The sequence below is a fragment of the Olea europaea genome, unplaced genomic scaffold (genome assembly GCF_002742605.1).
Source record: "Olea europaea var. sylvestris unplaced genomic scaffold, O_europaea_v1 scaffold3255, whole genome shotgun sequence".
Lineage (NCBI taxonomy): Eukaryota > Viridiplantae > Streptophyta > Magnoliopsida > Lamiales > Oleaceae > Olea > Olea europaea.
In genome coordinates, this window is record NW_019251437.1 from 44,620 (window position 1) to 50,461 (window position 5,842).

General features: G+C 31.8%; 1 long non-coding RNA gene across 1 annotated transcript; it reads right to left on the minus strand.

The window, feature by feature from the left end:
- Positions 1–4,202: 4,202 nt before the first annotated feature.
- Positions 4,203–5,441, minus strand: LOC111385694. Its single transcript, XR_002701093.1, has 2 exons — positions 5,262–5,441; positions 4,203–4,688 (listed from the first exon to the last, which is right to left on the minus strand). It is a non-coding gene; the product is annotated as an uncharacterized LOC111385694 (long non-coding RNA).
- Between the last annotated feature and the right edge of the window lie 401 nt (positions 5,442–5,842).

The window sequence follows — 5,842 nt, forward strand, 5'->3', positions numbered from 1 at the left end:
AACCTTCAATTTATTAGCACAATTTTTCTTTGATTCCAATTTCTGGAAAAAATAAAAATAAAAATCTTTAGAACATAAAAAGATTTATTTGCCCATCGTATTTTTCAATAAGGAATAGCCGAATAGATAATATTACAAAACTTCAAAAATATATTTGTCTCTCGATTCAAAGTAAGCTTACAAAGAAATTGTCACAAGCATACGATGTACTAATTAACAGAATATAACAGATAAGAATGCACTAAAAAATAAAATTAAAACACAATTTCGTAAATATGATAGTGAGAATAGATTAGGAACCTTCATTGCAATTAAATGTGATATTAACCCTAATTTTATGACGTGGACATTTATTACATACCACCCCCTACTGTTTCAAAAAAAAAAATTTGGTCCATAAATCTTATACATCATCTTTGTGGTTTGGAAAGTAAATAGTTTATTAATTAATAGGTTATTTTTTTCAATCATGCTATAAGTACAAAAAATTTTGGCCAAAAATCATTGGAAGATGGAAAAAAATACGAATCAGATTTCGCCACGTCAACATCTGCATAAATTCGATAAGGAATTCCTTGTATTTGAGGCTTTTACCTATTTTTTCCCCATATTTTAAGAGCATTAATTTAATGGAGTCAATAACGAATTGAGTTGGTTTGAAAAAAAAAAATCCATTAAAGTCAAGTCGAGATAAAAATATAAACGACAAATCACATATTATTGTCTGAAAGAAATTAATTTTTATTTATTAAATTATATTTCATACTACATTTCAAGGAAGTGAATTTCTCAAGAATAAAGATCATTGTCGTTTTAAAAAGTATTTATTTCAACCTAGTCAACAATCCATCAAGAGAAAAGGGTGTCCCACTAAAATCGACTCTGAGAATAAAAATAAAGAACATTTTGGAAGAATTGAGAAGCTATTGGAAATGATTTTGCAAATTGTGGGGGTCCTGTAACTTTGTCCAGTCAAGTCCACCTATCTATGCTTATGGCTATAATCACTCCAACTAATTTTAATAATTTTTAAAGGTACATTTCAACAATCTTTTCAAATATATTTGCTATAGAAATTTTCAGATTTTCTTTCTCCTTTCTTTTGAGTATTTCTTGTTAGTTGGAAAATTGAGGAGTCATGTGATCATGTGGGTTGGATTGTCCTTGATTCTCGAATCATCTAGAGTTAAAGTATCTTGGCTTGAAGTAGTAAGAATAAGGTGATCGTGTACGTGACAAAGTTGGCTTATCTAGAAAGACGGGTCTTACTTGGCAAGGCTCTTGAAAAATATACATTTTTCTTCTCGAAAATTTAACTAGAAAGATAAGAGAAAATTAAGGACAATGAGTTTTGAAGTCTTTTGAACATGCATGATCTATGTTTAAGGATCATGCTGAGCAGCATGAAGAACACATATTTTTTTCCTCGAAAATTTAACTACGAAGATAAGAGAAAATTAAGGACTACGAGTTTTGAAGTCTTTCAAAAATGCATGATCTATGTTTAAGTATCATACTGAGCAGCATTTTTTAAACTAGTTAATTTGTCGAAAATTGCATGTACAAACTTTAGACCAATTTTGCAATATTTCATTCATTAATCATTCCAAATTCTTTCATTTTCATGTAAAGATCATTTCCTTCACAGGTACGTTTACCCACTCCGCCAAATATGCAATTGGGCAAGTTGTTATCTAGAGAGAAAGGAATGGTTAGATAAAAGAAAATATGAAAGGAAGAAAAAGAGTGAATCTTTCACAAGCTACAAAATTGAGTTGTTGAAGAATAATATCTTTAATTAATTTAGTGGATGTCAGCGAGAAATAAAGGAAGAGATAAGCGCCCAAAATTAATTATAAGTAAATAAAAGAAAAGTGAACAAAGCTCTTCAAGGCTGGTAGCAAAGCCTTGCCCAATTTCTCTTTGCTTTGCTAGTTTGCTCCCTCGAGAGACTTTTTTTTTATTTTTACTTTGGAGGATTGTTTAGGTGACAATGGATGGAATCGAGCCAACTCAGCTCGTGTGAGTAAACTAAGTTTGTTTGAGTCTTTGATTTGTGGACTTTATGGGTCGACCTGAACTATCTACGATTCAATCCTTTTTTAAAGAAATTAATAAATAAGTTGGTCCACAACCCAAAATGAGTCGACTCATTGAAAAATGATGTCTGGCTCAGCACATGGTTCATCTCAAAATGAGCCAACCTGAGCCTAGATGAGTTCAGCCCATTTGCCATCCCTATTCATCACTTCTCTTTGATGGCTTTCGACGATAATAGCTATTATATAAATTAGAATGTTGATCCTATAAAATATCTGGTTATGATTATTATATAAATACTACTCTCTTTTAAAAACTAAAGAAACATTTTGTATTAGTAAAAAATAAATATAGTTTTTTTTTTCATTTAATCTTTGTATTTATGTTAAATTTAAAGTTTTCTACTTTTCCTTTTCCCATATCCTTTTTTTAAACTAGTTAATTTGTCGAAAATTGCATGTACAAACTTTAGACCAATTTTGCAATATTTCATTCATTAATCATTCCAAATTCTTTCATTTTCATGTAAAGATCATTTCCTTCACAGGTACGTTTACCCACTCCGCCAAATATGCAATTGGGCAAGTTGTTATCTAGAGAGAAAGGAATGGTTAGATAAAAGAAAATATGAAAGGAAGAAAAAGAGTGAATCTTTCACAAGCTACAAAATTGAGTTGTTGAAGAATAATATCTTTAATTAATTTAGTGGATGTCAGCGAGAAATAAAGGAAGAGATAAGCGCCCAAAATTAATTATAAGTAAATAAAAGAAAAGTGAACAAAGCTCTTCAAGGCTGGTAGCAAAGCCTTGCCCAATTTCTCTTTGCTTTGCTAGTTTGCTCCCTCGAGAGACTTTTTTTTATTTTTACTTTGGAGGATTGTTTAGGTGACAATGGATGGAATCGAGCCAACTCAGCTCGTGTGAGTAAACTAAGTTTGTTTGAGTCTTTGATTTGTGGACTTTATGGGTCGACCTGAACTATCTACGATTCAATCCTTTTTTAAAGAAATTAATAAATAAGTTGGTCCACAACCCAAAATGAGTCGACTCATTGAAAAATGATGTCTGGCTCAGCACATGGTTCATCTCAAAATGAGCCCACCTGAGCCTAGATGAGTTCAGCCCATTTGCCATCCCTATTCATCACTTCTCTTTGATGGCTTTCGACGATAATAGCTATTATATAAATTAGAATGTTGATCTTATAAAATATCTGGTTATGATTATTATATAAATACTACTCTCTTTTAAAAACTAAAGAAACATTTTGTATTAGTCAAAAATAAATATAGTTTTTTTTTTCATTTAATCTTTGTATTTATGTTAAATTTAAAGTTTTCTACTTTTCCTTTTCCCATATCCTTAAGAATTATATTTTTTATTTATAAATTTCAATAAATGAAAAATAAAATAAAATGGAAAACTCAACTCGACCCTTGGCACATATCAAAATGAGTTCAAGCATCCCTAGGACTGAGTCGAGCTGGCAAGCGATTTTTTTTTTTTTCCTTTTTTATTTCATTTTGTTAACTGTCCATACGAACGAGTTTTTTTCTGAAAAAAAGATATGCAATACAGAACTAATTCGTATTTTAAACTTTATTTGAACAACGTACATATTCGATACATCCAAGGTAAAGTTTACCTTTCATTATTTTATTTTTTAAAAAAAAAAAACCTTAAAAATAATGCGATTAATTTCATCCCTCTTTTCTTTTCTTTCTTTTTGAAAAAATATTAATCATCTAAACGCATAAGAATTCACTTAAAAGTAACTTTACCTTGAACTTAGCCAAACGTGTTCTTGCAAGAGTGATTCTGAAAACTTTCAAACTAATGTAATTGGGTGAGTAAAAATACATGTCATCAATTATAAAAAATTCATTTCAACATCCAAATTTTTATTTATATACTAAAAAAATTCATTGCTACCAACTCTGAAGGGAAATTGTAACATTGGTCCCTAACATTATGTCCATGCGTCTTAACCTTTAATTATAATTTCATAATCAATTTTCAACGACGACTGAAAGATAGGTTTTGTTTTTCAACTTGGATGGGTGCCTAAACATGCATGCAAGGCATATTTCTATGAGAAGCACTCGGCAAATTAATGCTTTCTATGACGATTGTGCAACTATAATTAAAAGTTAAGCACCAAATTGCTTCTCGAGCAAAATGTTGAGAACCATTACTGCAATTTTCCCAACATATGCTCCCAGAAGTGACAAGAAAGAATGGAATTAACATATAGAACCAAACAACAACTTGTAATCTACCAGCCTGCCTTTAAATTATATTCACACAATCATATTTTTTCTCTAAAGAACTATGCACAAATGGGTACATTTATGTACATGGTAATAACAACACTGTAATAACTCTGATTCAAAATCCTATGGTATTTTGAGATGTATGTACTCGACACCATATTTACCGCACAGATGCTGCAAAATCCGGTCCATGTCCTCCCCGAAACAGTTTTGCGTCAAGAAATGGATTCGTAAGCCCAAAACGTATCGGGGTCAGGGCTGAAGAGAGAAAAATCTCTGACTTCTAAATTTGCTATATGCCAATCAACAAATCGAGCTTGAACTGCCTTGAAAAGTAGCAGGATGGTGGGCAAAAGCCACCATCTCTCGTCCTCCCTGCCACATCACAAGAAATTAATAAATTCTTCATAATTTACACACAAACTATAGCGCCTGAGCCCCAGTTCCCAAAGTCCTTGGGGGACGCTAGGAAGTTTAGTCTACAGAATTTTCTAACTTAGAAAGGGTTGAAGAAACCGGTCGTGGTGCTGTTCTACCATATTAGTTCTGAGGAGCTTCGGAATTTCTTGGCTATTCCAATTTCATACTTTACTGCCTAACCTTAATCCTTTAAGAATAGAATACTAAACTTATTCGTTGTCAGCATATGAAATTTCAGAATCATTCAAAAATCCACCAAAATCCAGCCTTGCGAAATCTGTAGTCTACCCTTAGTTCCGTTTCTTGACACCAAATAATCCAACTAGTTCTTCAAATTCTAATAGCTATTTCTGCAGTTTTTTTTTCATATTAATCAAGCATGATATCTTTAGTTAGGAGCTTGCGCCTTCTAATCAGCTGAAATCCCGGGAAAAATTAAACATGATTATTGGTTTTGTACATTGTGCACTTGGAAGTTCTGAACTCGATTGCCATTGATACTGTGCTGTATAAGAAAGTACAACTCACTTCATAAAATTCCAAATGTTGCTCTCTCCAGGCTGCTTCCAGGAGGAAATTCCATTATGAATTAAGCCACATAAAAATGCCACAGCCTGCAAAAAGCAACAAATTTACTAAACGAAACGTGACCAGCATTAGTTATCGAGGGTAACGGTGGAAAAACACTCGTCTTCCACAGCATAATTCTCTCTTCTTCTTTTTTTTTTTTTAAAAAAATTAATATAGGTACTAAACATTAAGATAATTTATATGGCTTCACAATCAAAACACTGAAACACAACAAAATGCATTTAGATAATTTCTAGTTCAGAAAAATTATTTAAACGATGCTTAGGGGAAGTCAACAAAAAAGGTCAAACAGCCAGGCTCCATAGGAAATGGGAAGAGTATATGAGCTAGTGTTTTTAGAAATTTTATTGCCAAATTTAACTTGATTTAACAAATGCAGATGTTATACTTCATATCATTATTGGCATGTTTGGCAGGGAGGGTATGATAGGACTGGACATTATTATGGAAGAAAAAGAAGCAGAAATTTGTTTATTATATTGTCTAGTCTTTTCGAGTTCTGCGTATGAAAATACACA